Here is a 26239-nt window from a genome sequence, read left to right as displayed (position 1 = left end):
CATGACTGAATCCCCCCCCAAAAAGGAAGAAATTTAAAGAGAAGAGAGAGAAGGTGGAATAAATGATAATATGAATTAAAAGAAAGGAATTTCAGGTTAGGTGGGGATTTAAAACTAAAAAGCTGGACTGGAAAGGTGGCTCAGTGGTAGAGTGCTTGCCTTGCATGCATGAGGCCCTGCGTTCGATTTCTCACAGCACTACATTAGCAGAAAGAGCCAGAAGCAGCACTGTGGCTCAAGTGGTAGAGCACTAAAGAACTGAAGAGCTCAGGGACAGTGCCCAGGCCCAGATTTCAGGCCCCATGACTGACAAAAAAAAAAAAAAAAAACAAGCTTAAAAGCCAAGCATGGTGGCTCATGCCAGTAAACCCTAGCTACTCTGAAAGGAGAGATTGGGGGAAACAAAGTTTATGTCCCAGCCTAGACATGAAAGTTCACAGATCCACCATATAAGAGAAGGGAAATAAACTTCAAGACATATACACCAGAGGTTTTTCTTTGTTGTTGTTGTTTTTAATATACTATGTGATTTCTTGTTTCTTTTGTGTGTTCTTCCCCCTATGGTTTATCCCCTGTTGTCACTGTATTTGATTTCGATACCTTGGGTATTGTATATACATTTATCTGAATTAGAGAAGGGAAGGGAAACAACAAAATGATGAGACAAAGGACAAGAGGGAACCCAATGCAACTTGGGGTGGTTAGGGAGGAGAGAAAGTAGGAGAAAAATGAGGGAGAGGGTAACAAGTTCAACAAGAAATGTACTCATTGCCTTGCTTATATAACTGTAACCCCTCTGTACATCACCTTGACAATAAAAAAAAATATGTTCACAGATCCTCACCTTGAGCAATAAAAAACATGTAATTGTCATTCCAGCTCCGGTAGAAATATGAATTGGAGGACCACCATCCAAGCTAGGCCAGGAAAATACAGGATACTCTATTTGAAAGACAACAAAAGTAAGAATTGTTTAGGGTATGGCTAAAGTGATAGATTACCTTCATGGTAAGTGTAAGACTCTGAGTTCCATCCAACCTCAGGACCACCAAAAGGGAAAACAGGAATATGATATAAATCCTTTGATATCAATAAATTTGAAATTTTAGAATAAATACTAGAAAAAAACATAAACCCAAGCACTGACTCTATAAAGCACAACACTTTATACTATGTAAGTGATTGCTGATTTGAATGAATAATTATAAATCTTTCCTATGAAAATAAACAAGAATAACATGATAATGCAGATAGGTTCCAACAATTCTTCAATACTATTCATCCGAATGAAGGCAATTTGTGTGGGGGAAGCGGGTAGAGGGAGAGGGTGATACTGGGGCTTGAACTTCAGGGCCTCATGCTCACTTTTTTTTCCTTTGCTCAAAGTTGGTACTCTACTACTTAAGCTGTACCTTTAGTCAAGCATTTTGCTAGTTAATCGGAGATAAGGCTCTCATAAACTTTGCTGTTCTGGCTGGCTTTGAACCTCAATCCTCAGCATTCGGCCTCTCCAGTAGCTAGGATTACAGGCACAAACTACCAGCACCCAGCTTCAGGCAAAGTTCTTAAGAAATAATAGGAGCAATCCCCCAACAATTTTATGAGCCTATTATAACATTTGTAACATTACTAGATATAAATAATATGGACATACACATAGAAATATATTTATTTCTACTTTGACTAAATCATTTTATTCTGTAACAGAAAACTCCTGTAGTGTGAAAAACTGGATTAAGTTTGAAAGCATCAGAGTGCATCCAAGATTTGACACTTTAAAGGAAAAAATGATTTCAGTTCATATCTGTATACAGTACAGATATGAACATCAACATACAGAAAACCCAATACACAGAAAACATGATCCTTTAATTTTTATTTTTTAGTGTTATTGTAAAAGTGAAATACAGAAGGGTTACAGTTACATAAGTCAGGTAATGAGTACATTTCTTTTTGGACAATGTCACCCCAGGAAACACATCTTTAAAAATATCTGACACAGAAGGGATCAAAGGTTCTAGGTCAGCCTAGGCTTCATAGTGAGGTACTGTCTCAAGGAAAGAAAGCAGGAAGGAGGAAGAAAGGAAAAAGGAGAGAGAAGGAAGGAAGGAAGGAAAGAAGGAAGGAAGGAAGAAGGAAGGAAGGAAGGAAGGAAGGAAGGAAGGAAGGAAGGAAGGAAGGAAGGAAGGGAGGGAGGGAGGGAGGGAGGGAGGGAGGGAGGGAGGGAGGGAGGGAAGGAGGAAGGAAGGAAGGAGGAAGGAAGGAAGGAAGGAAGGAAGGAAGGAAGGAAGGAAGGAAGGGAGGAAGGGAGGGAGGGAAGGAGGGAGGAAGGAAGGGAGTTTGAGGGAGGGAGGGAGGGAGGGAGGAAGGAAGGAATGAAGGAAAGAAAGGAGGGAGGGAGGGAGGGAGGGAGGGAGGAAGGAAGGAAGGAAGGAAGGAAGGAAGGAAGGAAGGAAGGAAGGAAGGAAGGAAAGAAGGAAGGGAAGAAGGGTGAGTAATCAATGACACATATTAATGTGGGAAAAAAAAATCACTCATGTTAGTCTAATCTAAGGAGAACCAAACTAACATCTCACTAAGACATCAGAAATATTTGTATCAAAATTATATTTGAAATCCTAACTACTCAGGAGGCTGAGACTGAAGATCATGGTTCTTGGTTTGAAGCCAGAAAGGGAAGGAAATTCTTATCTTCATTTAACCACCAGAAAACTGCAATCCCACTTTTGGGCATTTACCCAAATGTTTACAAACAAGACCACACTAAAGCTACCAGCATGACTATGTTTATTGCAGCATTATTTACTATAGCTAAGATATGGAACCAACCCAGATGCCCCTCAGTAGATGAATGGATCAAGAAAATGTGGTATATATACACAATGGAATTCTATGCCTCCATCAGAAAGAATGACATTGCCCCATTTGTTAGGAAATGGAAAGGCTTGGAAAAAATTATATTAAGTGAAGTAAGCCAGGCCCAAAGAAACATAGGTCCCATGGTTTCCCTTATTTGCAATATCTAGTATAGGTATGAGTCAAGTGGAAAAAGTCAGATAATGTGATGTTAGGAAAACGAACCTTCAAATATGTATTTTAATGTTTTTGTTTCTTTCATGCATGTGTTTCTAACGCATTTATAAGATTATTTCTTTGTTGCTTTGTATGTCCCTCCCCCACAGTGTAACCCCCGCTTTCACTATATTTGATGTCAGTATAACTTGTGGAGGAGATGGGGACAAACAAGTCGTTTAAGGATTCAGGTGGACCTGTTGCAACAATGAGAAGTACAAAATGTCATGTCAAAAACGAGCTTTACAATGTCGGTGTGGGGGGGGGGGGAGGAGGGGAAGGATTGGGTGGGGGGGAGGGGGGAGGCTGGGAAGGGAGGTGAAGGGTAAACAAAGGAGGAGGCTGCAATGCTTGGTAAGAAATGTATGCATTATCCTGCCCATGTAATTGTAACCCCTCTGTACAGTATGTTCTCAAATAAAATTAAATTAAATTAAAAAAAAAAAAAGAAAATGTGGAATATATACACAATGGAATTCTATGCTTCCATCAGAAAGAATGACATTGTCCCATTTGTTAGGAAATGGAAAGACTTGGAAAAAATTATATTAAGTGAAGTAAGCCAGGCCCAAAGAAACATAGGCCCCATGGTTTCCCTTATTTGCAATATCTAATGTATGTCTGAGTCAAGCAGAAAAGGTCAGATAAGGTGATGTTAGGGAAATGAGCCCTAAGATATGTATTCAAATGTTTTTTTTCTTTCATGCGATTGTTTCTAACACATTTATAAGATTATTTCTTTGTTGCTTTGTATGTCCCTCCACATTTTAACCCCTGCTGTCACTGTATTTGATGTCATTTGATGTCGGTATAATTTGTGGAGGGGAAGAGGAAAAATAAATCATTTAAATAGGGATACAGGTGGACCCATTGCAACAATGAGATGTACAAGTTGTTATGTCGAAAACAAACTTTACAACTTTGGTGGAGGGGGGCGGGGAGGATGGGGGGGGCAGGGGAAGGATGGGAACAGATCGGATGGGAAGGGGAAACAAAGGAGGAGCCTACAATGCTTGATAAGAAATGTACTCACTATCTTGCCCATGTAATTGTAACCCCTCTGTACAGTATTTTCACAATAAAAAAAAAAAAGAAAGAAAGAAAACTGGAAGTGGCACTGTGGATTAAAATGGTAGGATGCTGGCCTTGAGCAAAAAGAGCTCAGGGACAGTGCCAGGCCCTGAGTTCAAGCCCCATGACAGACATATATATATATATACATACATCTATGTACACATACATATTTATACACATACATATATATACACATACATACATACACACGTATACCTGTGTATACATCTGCACATATACATACATACATGTACATGTGTGTATATGTGTGTGATTTAATCTTATCTTCTGACTCCTCTCCTATTTTTCAAAATCAAGAGCATTGTTTGTTTGGGAATCCCTCCATGTGTCTTTATTTAACCTGATGAGGAAACTCCAACCCTTTTGGAGTTGGAGTTGTACTCTACTCATTTCTCTAGCAAGGTCAATCTCTAATCTGTAGTGCACAATTTTTATTGGACAAAAGAAATTGATGCAGGATTTAAGCGACCTGGCCCCCATTTTTATCATATGTTGCTATGACACCGCCAAGCCCAAATGGTAAGTCTCTTATTCACCTACTTCCTTATTTTTCTCTCCGAAGATCTAAGTGTGCGTAGTACTGACCCTAGCCTCAAGAGGGCAGTAGAGACCTGGAGCCAAATTGCTACAAAGGCTGTTGTCCAGTGACTGAACAGAGCCATATCTCCTGCTCCAAGCAGACCATCACTGTCCGTGAACATCCCCTTACACCATGAGATTCAGGAGGCTCGGAGTTGGCCCCCAGCCCTTTTTGATCCAAGTACCACCGTGGACTTTCACTTATATTAAAGTTTGAGAACAATGCCCAATCCTTGAGTGGATTCCAGTTAGCTTAGTTATTTTCATATTATTTTGTCTTTTATGGTATATTATTATTATTCCTCATAATTGCGAACATCATTAACTTTTATCTGCCAGTAAAATGTTCTTTTTCCTAGGTCTCACAGTCTTATTCTCTCTCATTCCCAAACCTACTTACTTAGCTATTAAACTATTTTAGAGGCACAGAGTGTAACGGAGGAACACAATGGGTTTTTCAATCAGATCTCCCCAGGCCTCCTTTTTTCTCATTAATAACTTAAAGATAATGTACAATACTGTAGGAAGGAGGATTAATGAGATGATAGTGTGACAGAGTGATGGGATAAATGTGTGCTCAGTGAATATTAATTGATTCCTTTTCTTACTCCGCAGTAACCAGAGGTATGTAATTCATATCCCTCCTTCATGCTCAGCTAGGACACAGGCCTTGCTCAGTACCATATCACACACACACACACACACACACACACACACACACACACACACACACACACACACACACGTATATAAAATAAACCCAGGAACAGTGTTTCATGCAATTCTAGCTACTCAGGAGGGTAACATGAGAGGGATCAAACTTCAAAGCCAGCCTGAAGCAACCAAAAGCTAAATGCAGTGCTGCACACTTGTCATTTCAGCTACAGAGGAAATAAAAGTAGGAGGATCATGGTATAGGTTGACTAGAGAAAAATGTGAGAGCCTATTTGAAAATAATAAAAACAAAAAGAAGGGCTGCAAATGATCTCAAAGAAGGCCATACTGAAGCTACCAGCACAACTATGTTTATCTCAGCATTATTCACCATAGCTAAGAAATGGAACCAACCCAGATGCCCTCAGTAGATGAGTGGATGAGAAAATGTTATGTGTGTGTGTGTGTGTGTGTGTGTGTGTGTGTGTGTGTGTGTAATATATGTTTTATATATATTAATAGAAGAGTATGCTTCCATCAGAAAGAATGATACCGCCCCACTAGGAAATGGAAAGGACTTGGGAAAAAATCATATAAAGTAAGCCAGACCCAAAGAAATATAGGTCCTATGGTTTCCCTTATTTTGCAATAATTAGTATACATTTAGGATAATTTTATCTGATGAGCAGAAAAAGTTCAAAAGCTACGCACATGTGGCCATATAAGATACTAAACGAAATGAACCCCAAGGTATGGACACAAGAGGTTTTTCTTTGTCATTGATGTTTTTAATGTACTATGTTTCTTTTGTATGTTCCTCCCCCCTATGGTATATCCCCTGTTGTCATTGTGTCTGATTTTCATACCCTGCATCTTGTATATACATCTATCTAACTTGGGGAAGGAAAAGGGAATAATAAAATGCTGAAACAAGGATACAGGATGACCCATTGCAACATTGATACCCACAAGACACTATGTTAGAAACGAACTTTACAATTTCTGTGGGGGAAGGAGTAGAGGACGTGGGAGAGGGAAGGGATAGCAGGAGAAAAACAAAGGAAGGCGGATCAATGTTCAAACAAGAATGTACTCATTACCTTACTCATGTACCTATGACCCCTCTGTACAGCATCTCTACAATAAAATAAAATTTAAGAAAAAGAAGGGCTGGAAGTATGTCTCAAGTAGCAGTGCCTGACTTACAAATAAATATGAGGGGCCAACTTCTAATTCCTAGTATGCCTCAAAAACAAAAACAAAAAACAAAAAAGTAATAACCCACCAAAAAAATTAAAAGAAACAGAAGGAAGAAGGAGTAATACAGACAGATAAATTTGATCAATGTAGATCACAAACATGTATGTACATGTCAAAATGAAACCTCTTTGTTCATAAAAAAAATTCAAGCCAGACACTGGGGGCTCACACCTGTAATCCTTGCTATTCAGGAGTCTGAGATCTGAGGATCATGATTCAAAGCCTCCTAGGACAGAAAAGTCTGAGACACTTATCTCCAATTAACCATCAGAAAATCAGAAGTGGAACTGTGTCTCCAAGTGGTAGAGTGTTAACCTTCAGCACTAAAGCTCAGGGACAGTTTCCAGAACCTGAGTTCAAGCCCCATGACTGACCAAAAACCATTTTTTTCCAACAAAAATAGGCACTGACTCTCAAAGTTATTATGGATCAATAACTCTCAATAACTACTTTTAATCAAAACATAATGTACTGAAAAAGTAAAAAACTTTTAAAAAGACAATGAAGGAGCAAAATCAAGATGTCAGTTACTGATTATTAAAAAACTGGAAAACTATCAGTATTTGTTTAGAAGCAAGAAACCAGGTGTGTGTGTGTGTGTGTGTGTGTGTGTGTGTGTGTGTGTGTGTGTGTGTGTGTGTGTGTGTGTACCTATGTGAACAATTTCTAGTGTGCTTCTAGTCCTTTGACCTCATCTTTGCTGGTGTCTTCTTACATACAAAGCAGTCAGTTTTTCATTTCAACATTGTGTTCTCACTTCAGAACTTCCAGTTTATATTTTTTTTCTTTTTTTTATTGTGAAAATACTGTACAGAGGGGTTACAATTACATGGGCAAGATAGTGAGTACATTTCTTATCAAGCATTGCAGCCTCCTCCTTTGTTTACCCTTCCCATCCCTTCCCATCCAGTTTATAATTTTTTAACAATCTATTTCTCCTGTTAGACTACTTATATTTATCCTTTATTCTTTGAACTTTTTTAATCCTATTTTAAAGTCCTTACCTGGTAATTCCTTCATCATGCAATTTTTGAGTCTATTCTTATTTATGTGTTTTTCTTCTGGTTATAGATTGCAATTCCTCTTTCAATGCAATCTGGTAGCTTTGCGTCGGTTGCTGGAAATTCATTATTTTAATGCTAGAGAGTATCTGGACCTTGTTTTCTATTAGAAAGGATGAACTTTTTAGTTGGCTCAGTTAGATTTCAGCTTAGCATTTTTTTTTCTTTTTTTCTTTTCTTTTTGTTGTTTTTGTTGATGTTGTTCTGGTATTGGGGCTTGAACTTTAGACTTCATACCTCTCTCTTAGTTCTTTGCCTACCACAGCTCCACTTCCAGCTTTTTGGTGGTTAATTAGCATAAGAGTCTCTTGGATTGTCTACTCAAGCTGGCATTAAATCAGGATCCTTAGACCTCAGCCTCCTGAGTAGATAGGATTACAAACATGTGCCACCAGCACCTGGCTCTCAGCTTAATTATTTCTTGGACTTACTTTAGACTTTTAAGTGAATCTAGAAGGAACTGTCTAGCCCTGCTTTGGCTATCCTGTCTGTGTTTTCACTGAAACTAACAGTTCAACAGTCTTTCTGATCTGGTTGATCAGATTGAAACATCTACATAAGGGCTGGAAATTATTCCATACCCTTGCACTATTACTTTCTCTGGCATTCATTCTTGGAACAAGAGTGCTTTCTAATAGCTCCAAACCTGTCCAAATCTAGCTTACATTTAGAGGTGATCAAAAGAGGAAAGAACTGAATTATCTTCCCCAATTAAGTGGTTTTAAGCATAGTATCTGATATGGCAGCATAGTAATTACAAGCTATGTACAAGACTTAGGATACCTCCCCATTGAGTCTGGCCACAATTTCCTATTCGGCCAACCTTAGTGATCAGGCATATGAGTTCTAATACTCTTTGGTCTTCAAGAGAAAAGTTTGGGGAGCCTAGAAAACACACACACACACACACACACACACACACACACACACACACACACACACACACACACACATAGACACTGGGTTTGTTTGTTATAATACTGGCTTTTACTTTATTTTCCTAGTACTAAGGTTTGAACTCAGGGCCTCATGCTGGCTTAGGCAAGCATTCTACCATTCAGCCATATCTCCAACCCCTTTTCATACTGTTGTTTTTTTAAAAATTTTAATTTTATTGTCAAGATGCTGTGTAGAGGGATTGCAGTTACATACATAAGGAAATGAGTACATTTCTTGTCAAACATTGTTACCTCTTCCCTCATTCTTCTCCAGCTCCCCACACACACACCTCCACCATGAGTTGTAAATTTCATTTCCAACATAGTGTCTTGTGAGTATTGCTGTTACATTGGTTCACCCTTTGTCCATTTTATTGTTCCCCTTCCTTTCTCCAAGTCAGATACATGTATATATAAGACACAGGTATCAAAATCAAAAACAGTGACAACAGGGAATAAAACAAAGGGGGAAAAATAATGAAAGAAAAAAAGAAGTAACTTCACATGCTACATTAAAAATAACAACAAAGTAAAACCTCTCATTTCCATATCTTGGAGTTCATTTCACTTAGCACTACTTTATCTAGTCATATGTACATAGCTATTGAGTTATTGTGATCCTCTGCTAAGACTACCTTACACAATTACTAATTGTTACAAATGATGGAAAGCACAGAGCCTATGTTTTTTTTTGGGGGGGGAGGTCTGGCTTACTTCACTTAATATGATTTTTTCCAAGTATTTCCATTTCATTATGAATGGCTGGTGTCCTTCTTTCTGATGGAAGCATAGAATTCCAAAGTGTATATATACCATACTTTCTTGATCCCTCCATCTACTGAGACACAGGGTCTTGATCCATTCATGTACTGAGATGGGTCTTGCTTCCTGTCTAGTCCTGTGCCTGGACCACAATCCTCCTCCTTTAGCTTGCCACAGTAGCTGAGATGACAGGTGTACACCCACATCACACTAAGCTTCTGTTGAAATGGAGTCTTGTCAACTTTTGCCCTGGATAGGCCAAGAACTGTGACTGTCCCAATCTCAGCCTCCCACTAATTGGGATAATAGGTGTGTAGCATCACACCCAGCTATTGGTTATGAAAGATGAGGGTTTCATGAAGATTTTTACCTGGTCTAACCTCGATTTCCAATGTTCCATTCTCAGCCACCCAAGTAGTTAGGAGTAGAGCTGTGAGATGTTAGCACCCATTGGTTCCTCCATTGCTGTTGTTGTTTTTCTAAGAGTATTGGCTAGTAGGCTTCATGCATGCCAAGATTCATCTCTTCTATTTGAAGAAGATGAATGTTACTAGAGTACCTCCGGGCCACCTCTGCAACCTGTACGTGGTCCTTCCCACTCCCAAAACATCTTAAAAGATGTTTTCAGTGACATTAGAAACTTTATTGTCTGTTGTACCAGAAGCCTCCTCTTTCACGGCTTAGCATGCTCTTTCCCTAGGCAATACTAGGCCCAGGTAGTAAAGGCAGTAAATGATTAGCCCCAACCCCCTTTCCCTGAGAGAGCTCTCCTTTGGGATAGCTATAACCATATAAGTCAGCAAGATCCCCTTAAACTTCTCAGGTCATATAGGTTACCTGAGAGAGCACTCCTATTACCATATCCAGCAGCATGATTCCCCAAATGTCAGAGGTTATAAAGGTCACCTGAAACAATAGCAGACACTTCTCACTTCCTGCCCTTGTGAGAAGGGGTCTTGTTGATCCCTTTACCGGCAATAAACCTTTTCTTTGTTCTTTGTACCTGGATGTCTAGTTTTCTGGGTAAGTCTAATTTATTCTAACATTATCCAAGACACATACAGAAATATTTGCTCTCCATTCTGTACTAGTATTTGAACACTAGTAATTATATTTCTCTAGCTCTGCAGATAGGCATAGCCTGAAACACAAAGAAAACCAAGAAAGACAGAGGCAAAGAAGTTGGTGTTTGTTTCACTAACCTGTGTGATATAAACTAGGAGAATTACCAACTCACCTCTGTGTGAATCTAATTTCATCTGACTATAAGCTGCCCCTGAAAAATTTATCTCCCATGTGTATTATACTAGGCTTCCTAAGGGATCACTCAGCAACACACAAGAAACATTTCTTAGATTTAGTCAGTGCCATTGATCAGATCTAGCCATCAGGGATCCAAAGAAGCCAGAGATGAGAATATGAGCCCTTGTGAAGCTGGATAGACAAGAGAAAAAGGATGGAGGTATAGTCAGCTTACAGTAGATATTCCTCCGTATACTTCCCCTAAGATTAAGGGAACAAAGTCCTTTTAGGGGAAACGAAGCAGGATAGATGAAGGGAAAATGAGGAATGGTCAGCTTATAGCAAATATAGGAGATAATCCTTCGTGTAGTCATTTTAGGGGAAATGAAGGACAATAACTTGAAATTGAGGCTTGGTGAAGGCAATGCAGAAATGTAAGGTCCACTCCTGGATGGCAAGCAGACTCCACCCTCCTCGAAGCAAAGTCTCCGCCCAGTACCTGCATTACCTAGGCAACTGGCACACCTGGAAGAGGTCACATCTGCATCCGCTGAGGTCACATCTGAATCTGATGTGGCCACACCTTTCTCCGCCCATACGCTAGATAAGGCCTAGCCCAGGCCCAGATGCTCTCCTTCCCAAGTCTTTCCCAGGTCTTTCCCAGCCACATGGAGTGCCAACATTGCCTGGTGCCAGCCAGAACAATGAATAAACCTACCCCTTACCTGAATGCCACGTGTGTGGTGTGGTTCTTACTCAGCAACCCCTCTTTTTAAAAATCTAACATAAATGGTGCTGGAACCTGGGAAGGGCTTAAAGTCAGGATAGGTGGGATTCCTCTCTGTTTTATTTTTTTTTTCTTTTCTTTTTTTGGTTTTTCCCCCCCCCCCCATTTTGGTCTGAAGAATAACCCCGTTCTGACGGCCTTTTGTGAACCGGTCTGTCTGCTGTGGACACAGCATCTCAATACCATTGCTGGCCTCTGCATCCGCCTCCACACTTCTACATTTTGGTGAATGAACTACTCTCTAAGGGTCCTCTGTCGCTCAGTCTCTCCAGACGTGGCACCATGCCACAGAACCCGATAGGCCTTTAACTGAAAGGCCGGTCACCTCTGGATTCGAGGAGGCTTGACTCTGGTTGCTTGGCCACTGCTCCCTAGAGGGCTCCGTGGCAAGTTGGGACGCCACTTCCATCTGATAAGCCCTTGTTCACTCACTAATTTTTTTCTCTTCTACGCCTTTCATGGGGTGCTGTGTGTCACTCTGGTGCCATGAAACCCCTCTGAAATGCCTCCTGCACTCCCTGCAAAGCCAGAGCCTAATTTTTTTATGCTGTTTTCAGATTTAGACAATTTCTGCCTCTGCAATGGTAAATGGGCAGAAGTCTGTTTACTTTCAGGCTCTCTTTGCTCTCTCTCTCTCTCTGCCAATCATGTCCAACTTTCCCTATCTCTCCCTTTCTCTTTTCTACAACATTTTGGCTTGTGCCCCTAAGAGTGGGACGCAGGCTGGGTCCCAGAGACCCCCTCCCTCTCAAAAGCTAGCCAAACTAGGCTTGATCTATTTGTTCAGGCTTTCTTTGCATTTTTTTTCAGAAATTTGCCATCTTGAGTTCGCCATCTTGGTCACATGGTGGGTTAAGGGTTTGGTCTCATCTGACCCTTAACCTTCTACTAAGCTTACTACTGTTCCATCCATCTATTCTAGTGTGCCTTGCTAACAAGTGCTCTTTTCACAGACTCTGGCTGGTAACTGAGGCCCAAACATCTGATGTGCTTTGTTAGCAAAGATGTCTAAACATTGTTGTCAAAATTTTAGGTTTTGAGTTTTTGCCTTTTTTGTTTTGTGTTGTGCATTCTAGTATTGACTACATGATTCTAAAATATTGAGCATATCTGTGCTAAGATTCTCACATCTAACAAGTTTTGTCATTGCAGAATATTTCTTTGTCAATTCTTGATAAGGACCAGGTAAGCTTTATTCTATTTGATCTCCTTGTTGCTTTAATTGGAAATAATAAAGCGTTTTTGTGGCAAAGAAAGCCTAGGCCGAAAAATCCCTAAGACTCCATCTCCCAATTAACCTGCAAAGAGCCAGGCTGGAAACATGGCTCAAGACTCTTATCTCTAACCAGCAAATACTGCAAGTGGTACTATAACACAAAGTGGTTCAGTGCTAGCCTTGAGCAGAAGTACTCAGGGACAGTGCCCAGGCCTTGAGTTCAAACTTCCTTGAATACAACTGGGAAAAGCCATCTCAGCAATGGACACCTAGACTCAGCCAGTCTGGGGAACAAGGGACTATGGAGAGGAGTAAGAGGAGATGATGTCATATCAGCCACTTTGTGCCTGCCCTTTCAAAATTAACCAGAGCCGGGAGGTCAATAGAAGTAAGAAGCCTGCCCCTCTAATGTCCATACCTGTCTACCTATTAACTGGACAGGAATTTACATTCTTGCCTTTGTTACCTGATTTCTCTACCTTCTCACCAAATAGAGACATTTCTATCAACATTTTTCAGCCCCAAGTCCTTCCTCTTGTCATTTATTTGCTCTTTAGTATTTTTTTCCCAGCCCCACAATGCCTCATGAGACTTTCTCCAAACTTCATCTAAGGACTCACACCACCAAGGGCTCACTGCCTTCTCTGGGAGGGGACCAAATTCCAGCCTTTTACCCCTAATGTCAACGCCCCTTGTCAGCAGGAAGTAGCCAGGGAGAATCCACACCCTGTTTCATGATTATTAAAAGGCTGGAATGTAAGGTCCACTCCTGGATGGCGAGCAGACTCCACCCTCCTCACAGCAAAGTCTCTGCCCAGTACCTGCGTTACCTAGGCAACTGGGACACCTGGAAGAGGTCGCATCTGCATCCACTGAGGTCACATCTGAATTTGATGTGGCCACACCTTTCTCCACCTATACCCTAGATAAGGCCAAGCCCAGGCCCAGACGGGGTCTTTCCCAGGTCTTTCCCAGCTGCGTGGAGGGCCAACATGGCCTGGTGCCAGCTGGAACGATGAATAGACCTACCCCTTACCTGAATACTATGTGCATGGTGTGGTTCTTACTCGGCTACCTCTTTTTAAAAACCTAACAAGAAATATGGTATTTAGAAATGCTATCTTTAGCATGGCACCAGTGGCAATCCTAGCTACTCAGGAGGCTGAGATCTGAGGATCACGGTTGAAAGCCAGCCTGGGCAAGAAAGTCCATGAGACTCTTATCTCCAATAAACCACTCAGAAAACTGGAAGTGGCCCAGTGGCTCAGTAGCCTTGAGCTGAAGAGCTGAGGGACAGCTTTCAGGCCGAGTTCAAGCCCCATGACCAAAAAAGAAAGAAAAGAAAAGAAAAAGAAATGTTATCTTTGCTTCAAAGAGAGACAACATCCATTCCTCATCCTAAGAATTAACACCAGGTGTTATTAGAGCAAAGACAACGCACCTAGCTTTGTATAACTTGAAGCCAGACTCCCTGCCTGTATCATACAAATACCCCAACAGCCAAGGAGCTGTGTGTCTATCTGGGTGTCTCCTGGTGTATATGTCCCTCTCTAGGTCTGTGTCTTTTCATATGTGTCTCTCCATCTCTATCTCCCTATGAGAGCACCTATACTCTGCTAGAGTGTGCCCCTGCCCTCCTGTCTGTTTACTTCCCTGCTTGTTTACTTAATAAAGCTCTGCCAAGTTTTCTTACCATTGTGACTTGTCCAGAAATTCTTATATTCTGCAATTGAAGTCAAGGACCCTCAATGAAGAGTTCTTACATTTAAAGGGACGCTTCAGTAAATCTCACCTCTGTCCAGTGATATTTGGACACAACTGTAGCCTTTATTACTGCTTGGAATTGATGAATATAGATATCAAGGTGCCAAGGGACGACCGCCATGAGTCATCACTCCTCTTGGTAAAACTGAAAACAGATGTTCTATGGTTTATGATTGTCAGAGAAGTTCCACTTGGGAAAATGGCAATGTGAATCTCATAGCCCAGAACAACACTACTAGATTTCCGTGCCTGTATAACAATGGACCTTATTATTTCAGAGACACAGAAATCTATGAGAATCTCATGAAAATGTACCCTGTCATAAAAACACTTCTTCACAACATAGAATACAGATGTCCTTGAATCCCTCTTACTGCCCCCAACTTTTACATAGACATGTGCACATACAAACACATCTGCTACGCAGGAACCATGAGTTCTAGGTAATAAAATGGACCTTAAAATCTTGCCAATTAATGATCATCACTACCAGGAAGACAGTAAAACAGAATATGACATTAGTTATCCTTCAAAATACTAGCTCAAAAGAGAAAAAAAAATGACTCTTGAGTTATAGCTGAAAGGAAAGTAGGGATAAAGAAAAAAAAAAGACAGAAAGTTATAACCACAGAAGCTGCTTTGCCAAGCATGCCTTCCCTCCAGGGACCCTGGCTCCACCACCATACATCTACAAAGCTAACACAAAACAAACAAATGAAAAAAGAGAGACCCAAAGTAAAACCATATTCAGAAATATAAGCTGTTTTGAGGGACAGGAAAGAAAGGGTCTCTCTACCTTTTGTTACCTCCTGGGGCTCTATAATGATGGTTCGTGATAGGCTTTCACGTAACAGGACCTGGAATCTGAGCTTCTACATGTATTTTACAGGTCCCTGGGCCCTTTCTACCACCAAGCTTCCAGACTTCAGCATCCTCAGAAGACTATGAACTTAACTCTTTCAAGGTTCAATTCGATTGTTTTCCTATAGCTAGGCTTATCTATATATCATATTAGCTCTATTTCTCAGGAGAAAGCTGGCTAGAAAAAGAGAACATAAAGGTGAGAAAGGTGAAGTTTCTTTCTCTAAGCTGGGACATTATTTCCTCTTGCTTTCTGGCATTGGTGTTTTATTTCTTAGGCCCTCAGCCTCTGACTCTAAGTCCTAAAATCTATGCAAGTTTTTCTTTTCTTTTCTTCTGTATCAATAGTTCAAAGTCTTGCATCCAAGAAGGAATGAGGGGGGTGTAAGCATTATGCCCACCTTTGGTCTTCAGCTCCACCCAGACCTGAGCTCCTCCCAGCCCTGGAGTTCCCGCCATACAGATGGCCCCTGCCTCTCTCCACCCAGACCCACCTGAACATCCACCTACCTCACTTCCTGCTCCCAGGCCCTCCTGCTACCTGGATAGGGACAGACGCCATGTGCTACCTTATAATATCTTTCCCCTGTGCCTGCCTGCCTCCATGTGGTCCCCTAGGATAGATGTGAAGGATTCCTTTCAAGGGGTTCTTTCAGGTTTCCAATGTTCACATAAAATTACAAATCCTTAAGATCCACACATAAGGGGCTGGGAAGGTGGCTGGGGCTGGGAAGGTGGCTCAGTGGTAGAGCGCTTGCCTTGCATGCATGAGACCCTGGGTTCAATTCCTCAGCACCACATAAGCAAAAAGAAAAAGCCGGAAGTGGTGCTGTGGCTCTAGTGGTAGAGTGCTAGCCTTGAGCTGAAGAGCTGAGGGACAGCGCCCAAGCCCAGAGTTCAGGCCTCACGACCAGAACACCCCCCCCCCCCCCAAAAAAAAGATTCACACATAAAAAGCACTTCAATACGTTTCACAAAAAGGAGAATCTCACAGGGTATTATTTATTTTAGAATAACAGGGTTAGAGTAAGGAGAGAGAAGTATTTCTACTCTCCATGCAAGAATGGAAGTTAGACTCAAATGGCAGTTGTTATCTGCTCAGAGCTGCAGGAATACCCATGGTTAAGCTGTCTGGCAGTCTCATTTAGGCAATTGTTCTGGGTAGCCAAGGTGGATGCTGCTTATTATTCTAAAGTATGGAGATGTCCCTGAGCCTGCCTGGCAATTAGTGAACTTTAGGCCTCCTTTCTCAGATAAGCGTCTTAGGATTCTTACTTAACTACATAGAATTGCAGATGTTTACCATTTCAAAGGCGAGGGCAGTTTTAGAAGCTAGCATCTGTTAGAGTCTCCCAGTCCTTGTGCTTAGCATTGAAGGTTGGAAGGGCACTTAACTGCTTTTCCAGTTACTTCCTGGTTTCAACTTTCTGTTCAAGACCTTTTTATATTTATTAAAAATAATATTTCTCTGTCTCCTCATTTAACTCTTACCTTAAGACTAGTCTGTGAACTTAAAGAAAAGCTGGCAAATAATAGTAAAAGTACAGTAGTAGTCAGGGATTTCTAGAGAAACCAAAACTAATACAATGTGTAGAACCATTCAGCTACAGGAGAAAAGAAATTCATTTGTACCTAGAAGGAGATGAGTTTAGAGCCCCCTGAAGATGTAGCAGCTGAGGGCTGAGGGCTAGAAAAGGACTGGGAACTGGTAACAAGACAATATCGAGATAACAGAATAAAGTCACATTATATAGAAACTAATATCTTTATGATCATTTATTTCAGATGTCACCTTGACTGGGTTAAGGACTGTCCAGATATTTCATAAGACACTGTTCTTGTAAGGTCTACTCCTGGATGGCTAGCAGACTCCACCCTCTTCGCAGCAAAGTTTCCACCCAGTACCTGCGTTACCTAGGCAACTGGGACACCTGGAAGAGGTCACGTCTGCATCTGCTGAGGTCACATCTGAATTTGATGTGGCCACACTTTCCCCACCCATACTCTAGATAAGGCCTAGCACAGGCCCAGACTCTCTCTCTCTGTATTCTATTCTAGCTCTCTCTGTTCTTACCTCTCTCTCTGTTCTTTTCCAGCTCTCTCTGCTCTCTCTCTGCTCTAGCTCTTTCCTCTCTTTCCCAGCTCTCTCTCTCTTTCCAGGCCTTTCTCAGCCACGTGGAGTGCCAACCTTGCCTGGTCCCAGCAGGTCTACTGAATAAACCTACCCCTTACCTGAATACCACGTGCGTGCTGGTGCTGTTCTTACTCGGCTACCTCTTTTTTAAAAAACCTAACAGTTCTGAATTGTCCTACAGGAGTGTTTCAAGAGGAGATCAGCATTTGAACCGGAGACTGGGTAAAGACTATTCACTCTCACCGTCCTGAACAGCAGTGATGACCCTCAACAGAACACAAAAATGAGGATGGGCAAATTCTCTAAGTTAGGAAATCTATTTTCTCCTCCTCACTGGCATCAGAGTCTTACTTGTAAGGTCTGCACAGGGACACCTCCCTCCCTTTTGGCTAAGTTTCCGCCCAGTATCTGTTACCTAGGTAACTGGCAGACCTGGAAGCAGTCACCTTCCCCTCCTGCTAGGCCACATCCTGGGCCACCTCTGGTCACATGCCTCCCCACTGACTCTAGGAGGGTCCCAGACCCTGAGGTCACATCCAGATCCAGTGTGGCCACACCTTTCCCCCACCTGGACACACCTCTTCCTGTCCCTGGCCTAGATTAAGTCCTGGCCCAGAGGTGGATCATCCCCTTCCTCCCCCACCCCCTTTCCTTTTCAGCCATGCTGCTCCACTATGCATGGTGGGGGCAGCAGTTCGGTAAATAAACTTCTTTTCCTGCCTGAATAGCTCGTGGTGTTCTCCTCATGGGCTACCTAATGAAACCAACCTATTTAATATATCTTACACTATTTCTTTGGCCTCCAGATTCTAGAGCTTACTAACTTAAGCTTCCAGACTTGAAGTGAATTATTTCACCAGCATTCGAGGGCCTCTAGCTCTCAGGCACATATCATAAGGTTCTCCATCTCTGTTAATTGTGTGAGCTAATTCCCATAATCACCCCTTAGCATAGCTCTCCAGATCCTATTAGATCTAATTATCTGGAAAACCTTGACAGTTACAAACCTCTGATACCAATATTCTTTGGACACAGGAAAGAACAGGAAAGAACTGACAAAGTAGAACAATTTCCATCTATCTGTACATTGAAATAATCAGAATGGAGGGCGGCATCACTGGATACATAGAAAAACATTGCATTCAAGCCACTTAAGGTAACTTAATTCATTTAATGAGAGCTCAGTGTTTAAAAGACCTGATTACAAATGCAGGAGGGTGTTCAAACTTCTGAGAGATGAGAGTACTCAGCCTGTAGGCACTTCCTGTGAAGAAAAGCCCAGGGCAGACAAAAACACCAGGGAGTCAGCTCAAACGCAAATTTGTCAAGGTGACAGGGCCTGAATCTCATACTGTGAATTCTTTCAAAGAGACAGGCATGCATAAAATCATGTGTTCTTCTGTTTAGTGCTAAGATGGGCTTTCAACCCTTCATCTCTTATAGCTAGAAAGAAAACTTAGAGAATCACAGAACTGGAAGGGCCCTTAGAGATAATCTAGTCAGGCCTTCATTTTACAGTTGAGGAAACAGTGAAGTCTGAGGAGTGCAATGATTTGCCCAAGGTCAAATGGAATTGGCTCAGGACAGATCCAGAATTTAAATTCTCAGGTCACTTCTAATCCTCTTTACGAAAAATGTTAAAAAAAAAAAAAAAAAACTTTCATTTTTAGCTGTGCCACAAATTTATCTAACTGTAAAGGTAAAAATTCAATCAGCAGACACAATATATTATCAAAAATGAACATGATACACATTTATCTGGTCTCTGTAGTATTTCAAGGTCAATCTGTCCTCCAAGATAGTAAAATCAATTAGTTATAACCCATGAGATTAGATAGATTGTACCTACTTCACATACACATACATAACTGGTCCTATAAAAACAGACTTGTTTCATTGTTTGTTGCTTGGTTTTTGTTTGCTTTGTTGAAATAGTGTCTTACTCTATCATCCAGTCTAGGCTTGGATTTTCAGTCCTCCTGCTTCAACCATTCAAGCATGAGGATTACAGGCTTGCACCACCACATCCAGCTTTGGACACTTTTTAAGCTTCCCAGTAAAAGCCTTAGTAATGGAAAAGATCATATATGTATACATGTGTGTTCATTTATAATCAATCATAAGTAAATTCTTAATAATATGACTTCTTATAATTACCAGGATAATTTCCTCTTGGATTTATATCACAAGAGGTAAAAGGTAAATAGAACAAAAATTTAAATTTCTTCCCACCTGAAGAAAATTTTGGCTTCTCATAGTTCTCAAAGTACAGCTAGACTCAAAGTACTTCATAACACATCATAGGAGAACACAAAACACAGACTATTTAAGCTTCATTCCTGACAAGTGTTATTAAAATCATATTAGAAGCAAGCAGGAATTTGGTCTTCATTTACAGAAATTTTGAAAACTAGAATTAATTTTCTTCTAATAGGTACAATTTTTCTTCTATTTGAGGAAAGAGAAAACAGCTTCTTGCTTTGGGGTTCACTAAGGACCATGATTTTATGAAGAAAATCACTTACATGAAAAGAAGGTAGAGTGGATCAGCCCATTCTATGTTACTTCCCCAGCACCAGCAACCAGATCACACATACACACACACCATAATGCGTTCCAGTTTTCACTGGAGTTTATAAAGAGCTGGAATGAAGCTATTAGGATCCACTGAGCTTATAAAATCTACTATCCAGAATTTGAAGGACTCTTACAATGTCGTAAACAGGAGCAGGGGCTTGATGAAGATTCAAGATAAAACAAATGGCAGCTGCATATTCTGACCTGCTGCTGATGCCAGGATACTGGACAGACAGAACTGTGATCTAGATAAATCTTTTCTTTATAAATTACTCAGTGTGTGGAAGTCAGCTATGACAACAGAAGATAGGTTGTGACAGTGTTCAAAGAGAGTATGTGCTACAATCAAACCCATAAAGGATGAACTCATTCTATCTCAACTATTTCAGAGTCAAGAGTTGAAAGCCATCTCCTTTTAAACCTCTATTCCCATTAGCTAGCATTCATTTGGGTAAATATCTTAGAACTCCTTTCTTTATTTTTAAATATCTTTATATGCATGTTTGTTTTCATTGTATAAAGCAATAACTCAAAACCTGTAGACATCCATTGTTACATTCCAGCCAGAACACTACATTGTATGACAACCAAACTTACTTAAAATGGTGCAAAATTGCTAGGATTCTCATTTTCCATGTAAAAAAAAAAAATCCACCTCATAATAAATACTGAAAATGTATTCAATAGCTTTTATTCTTGGTATATAAACCAAATTATTCTTTCTTTGCATAATAGCTAAAATGCAGCTCCATGAAATTCGTTAGATTTGTTTAAGTCATATGTATTCTCATAATTACAAAACTAGAAGATGTATAGCAGAATAAAGACAAACATTCTCTGACTAAGATGCAATTATTTCATAGTTTCTGAGATTCTTACCTATACAAATGTGAGGAGTGATTCACATATTAAATCATCATCCAAAAAAAAGATTCACCAAATTACACTATATCGCATCATGCCTACAGTGGTTCATTTGGTACAACACACAGGTAAAGAAAGAAAAGTAGCTGGGCACTGGTGGCTTGCACTGTAATCCTAGCTACTCAGGAGGCTGAGATCTGAGGATTGAGGTTCAAAGTCAGCCCAGACAGGAAGTCCATGAGACTCTTACCTCCAATAAACCACTCAGATAACTGGAAGTGGCGCTGTGGCTCAAGTGGTAGAGCACTTGCCTTAAGCTGAAGAGCTGAGGGACAGTGCCCAAGTCCAGAATTCAAGCCCCATGACCGACCAAAAAAAAGAAAGAAAAGAAAAGAAAGAAATCAAACAAAAAGAAAAGTAAGGTAGGCTGGGTGCTTGTGGCTAATGTTTGTAATCCTACCTACTCAGGAGGCTGAGATCTGAGGATTGTAGTTCAAAGCCAGCACAGCCAAGAAAGTTTGGGAGATACTTATCTCTAATTAATCAGAAAACTGCAACTGATGCTGTGGCTCAAAGTGATAGAGTGTTAGCCTTGAGCAAATAAAACTCAGGGACAGTGCCCAAGCCCAGAGTTCAAGCCCCACAACCATCAAAAAAGAAAAAAGAAAGAAAAGAACAAAGCAAAAAAAAAAAATCTCAGAATGAATGCCATTGTCTTTAACAACATAAAACAAGGGCATTTTATCCTTCCTAATGACTAAAAATAACTCATGTTACACAAACATAGTATTGGGAACAGCATTTGTAAATTACACACATATTGACCAGCCTCTGCAAGGTTCCCACAAATTCATGCAGACATCCATACACACATCCGGCCTGTTCAAGGAGACATCTCCAGTGTCTTATCTAGAGACTGTACCTATAGCTTTACCCTGTCCATGGAGTTCCTGAAGTGAAAAGCAGGCTGGCAGCATCCTGTCTCCATCACTTGTCTCTCCATCTCTCCATTTCTGTTTCCTTCTCCAGCCTTATCACCTATTCAGGAGAAAATACCACATAAAAAAATAAATTGAAAACCGGGTGCCAGTGACTCATGCTTGTTATCCTAGCTACTCAGGAAGCTGAGATCTGAGGATCATGGTTCAAAGCCAGCCCATGGTTCAAAGCCAGGAAAGTCCGTGAGTTTTTGTTGTTGTTGTTGTCTTTTTTTTTTTTTTTTTGAGGTCATGGGGCCTGAACTCTGGGCCTATGCACCGTCCCTCAACAATTCAGCTCAAGGCAAGCGCTCTACCACTTGATCCACAGTGCCACTTCTGGCTTTTTCTGCTTATGTGGTGCTGAGGAATCAAACCCCAGGCCTTATGCATGCAAGGCAAGCACTCTACCACCGAGCCACCTTCCGAGCTCCCGTGAGACTCTTATCTCCAATTATCCACCAGAAAAAAACAGAAGTGGTGCTAAGGCTCAAGTGATAAGAGTTGTAGCCTGGAGCTAAAGAGCTCAGTGACAGAGCCCACGTCCAGAGTTCAAGCCCCACAACCAATAAGAAAGAGAAGGAGGAGGAGAAGAAGAAAGAAGAAGAAGAAGGAGAAGGAGAAGGAGGAGGGGGAGGGGGAGGGGGAGGGGGAGGGGGGAGGGGGAGGAGGAGGAAAGAAAAATAAATTAAGAAGTTGGAATAATAGTTGAGTCTTGGTCATAACTCTCTAATGTACCATATTGTCTCTGTCTCTGTTTCCTCCTAGTCCTCTTCTCCTCCCTTCCTTTGTATCCTCAGTGCTATACAGAAGCAAGTCATCTACTTCAAATCCCTGTTTGATTATTGGAATCCCATTTCCTATAGTGAGAATCGAATGAGGCCCAGCAGAGCATTTTGAAAACATCAGTGTCAAGCACAAGTGGTTTCACCTCTTCTCTCATTTTATTTGTGCTGGTCATGGGGCTTGAACTCAGGGCCTAGATGCTGTCCCTAATCTTTTTGTGCTCAAGGCTAGCACTACCATTTGAACCACAGCTCTGCTTCCAACTTCTTGGTGGCCAATTGGATATCTCAGAGACTATATCATCCAGGCTGGCTTCAAATTATGATCTTCACAGCTCAGCCTCCCAATGACATTCCTAACAATACAGAAAACAAATTTTTTAAGAACTGCATACGTTAGCTGGTACTGGTGGCTTATGCCTATAATCCTAGCTACTCAGGAGGCTGAGATCTGATGGATTGCAATTCAAAGCCAGCTGGGGCATTGAAGGCTGTGAGACCCTTATCTCCAATTAAACATCAGAAAACCAGAAGTGCTGTGGCTCAAGTGGTAGAGCACTAGCCTTGAGCTGAAGAGCTCTGGTACAGTGCCCAAGCCCAAAGTTCAAGCCCCACATCCAACAACAACAACAAAAAAAAATACATATATTAAATTCCCCATTCACAGCTTAGTATTTTCCAAAGAGACTTGGAAAAGCCTATAATCCTTCTGCCACTGAATTGTTACATGGAGAAAAGGAGGTTTGGTGTTGAAGGTCAGGAACAAATAGAAAAAGAAGCTATTTGGAGGGTGAAGAAACATGTTCTGACTGTAAGTTACACAAAGGGATTTAAAAACAAACAGATTCTCGGAATTTTTTACAGAGTTATAAATTAGATTTTAGGACATGAAGAAAAAAGTCCTTAAAGGAATTATATGAGAAAGATGTATGCTGAAAATGACTGAAGAGACTTAATCACTGGTACTTGGGAAAATCAATGAATATCATACAAAGTTCAAAAAACAACTCCTTTCTATTTATTGTTACACCTTTATACCTTACTCATATACCCAACTGATGTTAACTTCCTGCTGCTCTTAGAGCTGGCCCACTTTGTTTCCAGCCTTAATGCTTTGCAAGAGTCAAGTTTTCTGCCAAAAATTTCTTTCTTTTGTTTGATAGATGGACTGGCTGCTGGTTAAAATTGCAAAGTCAAAGGAAGATGACATATATGGATGCAAGTAGCTCTGCCCAAATTTGCATCTTAAATAAATAACAACTAGGGGCTGGGACGGTGGCTCAGTGGTAGAGCGCTTGCCTTGCATGCATGAGGCCCTGGGTTCGATTCCTCAGCATCACATAAGCAAAAAGAAAAAGCTGGAAGTGGCGCTGTGGCTCAAGTGGTAGAGCACTAGCCTTGAAGAGCTGAGGGACAGCGCCTAGGCCCAGAGTTCAGGCCTCACGAACGACAAAAAATAAAAATAAATAAACAAATAACAATTAACCCCATTCTCTAACAAATAGCGCTCAGTACTGAGGAAAATGTGACTCCACAGAGGGGCTCTACTCCAGGTGCACTCTCAAGTGTATGTAACTGAAGGGGAAGAATTGTCACACCTGCACTGCCATGCCTTGTGATTCCTTCTCCCCACCCACCCCAGCACCCCCTCCCCCGCCCCATTTTTCCACTGTGTTCTGTTGTTGCTTTGGTTTCCTGAGCTCTAATCCACACATCTTCACACAGTCAGCCCATGTACTAGTAATGCCTGCTTCATCTCACAGTTGTTAGCTTCTGTGAATTCAAGATGTTAAGCCCAACAATGCCAAGCCCATGGATAAAGACTTGACCGCCATCTTGGCTGTAGGCTGCCTTCCAGTTTTCTGCTCATCTCCTGGTAATATACCTCTATTGTAAATTTCCCTCCTGCCAGTTCTATGACAGTTTATAGTTTCTATGATAACATGCAGAACTAGTCAAACATGGAACATAGTTAAGCAGTGTTAATTCTGCCCGGGAGAACAGCGTGCTTCTCCCTCCTTCCCCATTTTGTGAAGGACAGGATGTGGCCTTGCCAGAATCATCTCCCCCAAACCAGTAATCACCTGTAACTCAATCACCTCACTGTCAGTCAGCAAAAGGATCCCCAGGCTCTGAGATCATTTCCACATCAGCCCTGGCCACACCTCTTCCTCCTCTTTATATAATCTCTCTCAGCCTCTAGTTCTCTCTCTGTACACCTACATCTGGTGCAAGCCAGTGGCTTACTTCTCCTAATAAACTCTCTTCTGCCTAAACTGCATGGTTATCCTTTCACTGGTGGTCTCCTTTCACTAACCCTTACAAGCAGGAAGGAGGAGATGGAATTCTTCTCCAAGACATAATGCTGCATTTCTGAAAAAGTCGTAACTATTCTATCCACTTAGTAGTCCACCTCACCTTCCCTATCCTAAGAAAGCACCTGTTAGAGGTATGAAAATTCATCACTGAGCTTGTCTGCTGGCCTCTACCCTTCATAGGCTACTGAATAAGATCCTTTTTAATCTAATAACCTTTGCTCTCTTGCCCCATTTCTCGGGGGCCTATCACCTGAGAGGGTGGGGATGTGAGTTTTCATATTTAGATTAAGATTCTGGGCTGGAGACTGGGCTGGAAGGTAGTCAGTGACAAGCCGTGGGAAAAATACTGAGTTAAAAGAACAACAACGTGGGAGGCCATCTTTTCTATACCGAGAATTTTGTGATACTTTCATATCACATAAAAGTAGGAATAAATTGCAAAATTTTTTAAGACTAACAAGTGTCACAAGCACCAAAAGTCTAGAAAATCATGTCATAGTTTTATTAACTGTCAGACATACCTCTGTGAAAGATTTTTCCCTAAAAAATTAGGTCACATATTTTTGATACCTGCTCCTATGATGATGACAGTTGAAAAATTGAAAGATCATCTAGCCTTCCCTTAAGCATGATTAAATTGACTTTATTTATTGATTGATCACATAGGAAGTTTCTGCTTCAGGTCTTATTTTGGCAATCACATGTAAATTTTTAGAATTATTTGTCAGATTGGGGAATCTGTGTAGTTACTTTCACATCTGATCTGTGATAACTGGAAGAGTTCTTCAAAGGTTTTCATCTGTTTTCAATAGAGTTTCTTCTCCATTATCTATCTGCTTTGGAGGCCAGATGCCATTTGGACATTTCATGTAAATAAAGCCTCTGCCCCTGCACTTTCCCATCACAGTGAATGATAGGAACCTTGGTGGAACCCATTTCACACTTGGATGGCCAGCAAAACTTTCTCTTATGAACCATACAGATCGATCTCACCAAATCCTCACTAAATGAATCCCCAAATCAACTCTTGACCAGCTCCCCCAGATTCCCACTAACATTCTTCTTCAACAGCAATAAGATGTGTATGGGGGAGGGAGGGAGGAATCAGAAAGGAGAGAGACTTCCTTTTTTCACTGTGTTAAAAATAAGCTTACCTTTACAACTTTTACAAAAGCAAATGACCATGGGAACTCATTGCTTGAGGCCTTCCTGGGGCCTTGGTAGGAACTGTGCCAGTGAAAAACCCTGGAGCTGGGGTATCATTAGCTTCAGGGTAAATGTGCTCCCTTATGT

The sequence above is a fragment of the Dipodomys spectabilis genome, unplaced genomic scaffold (assembly GCF_019054845.1).
Source record: "Dipodomys spectabilis isolate Male_0828 unplaced genomic scaffold, ASM1905484v1 ptg000006l, whole genome shotgun sequence".
NCBI classification, from domain to species: domain Eukaryota; kingdom Metazoa; phylum Chordata; class Mammalia; order Rodentia; family Heteromyidae; genus Dipodomys; species Dipodomys spectabilis.
Note: the sequence above shows the minus strand (reverse complement) of the source record.